The sequence below is a fragment of the Branchiostoma belcheri genome, unplaced genomic scaffold (genome assembly GCF_001625305.1).
Source record: "Branchiostoma belcheri isolate BF01 breed outbred unplaced genomic scaffold, Haploidv18h27 scaffold152, whole genome shotgun sequence".
Lineage (NCBI taxonomy): Eukaryota > Metazoa > Chordata > Leptocardii > Amphioxiformes > Branchiostomatidae > Branchiostoma > Branchiostoma belcheri.
In genome coordinates, this window is record NW_017802958.1 from 619,256 (window position 1) to 619,867 (window position 612).

Sequence of the window (612 nt, forward strand, 5' to 3'; positions counted from 1 at the left end):
CATAGCCTATCTGTTGTTCGCAAATACTTGGCGTGTCTCATTAGGAGACCAGTGGGAGCAAAATTGAGGCTCAGCCAGGAAACTGTTTCGTTGGTATTTAAGCTGAGAACGGGATACCATGACGAGAATATCGGTGTTTGGGCGCTAGAGCCGGGAAACATCAAACATGGCGGCTTCGTCCTGCATACTTTACCTGGGCCGGAACCAACAGTCGTGGCATGGATTACATTAAAAAACAGTAAAACAATGACTACTGACCTGTAAAGCATCAGCGACATGCTGGCAGAGTACTAGAGACTGGAGTAAAAACTCACGTGAAGGAGCGCCCCCGGCACCTAGGCGGCGAGAGGGCGCCGGAGACGTACGTGCTAGCTTGAGCTCGCCCTCCCACCCTTGGAACGGGTGGCGAGTTTGGTATGTTTTCACCAGCTATCTCACAAAAAATTTAGGTCCGGCACACTTCTGGACGTCTTTAGGACATTAAGAGACGTTTACATGAAGGGAACGGGGCTTATATTGTACGTTAATAGGGAAAAAAGAGGAGGGGGGAGAGGAGAGACAAGGAGAAGCGTGCGGTGGCGACGCATGCGCAACGAACAACCTCAAAAGGTT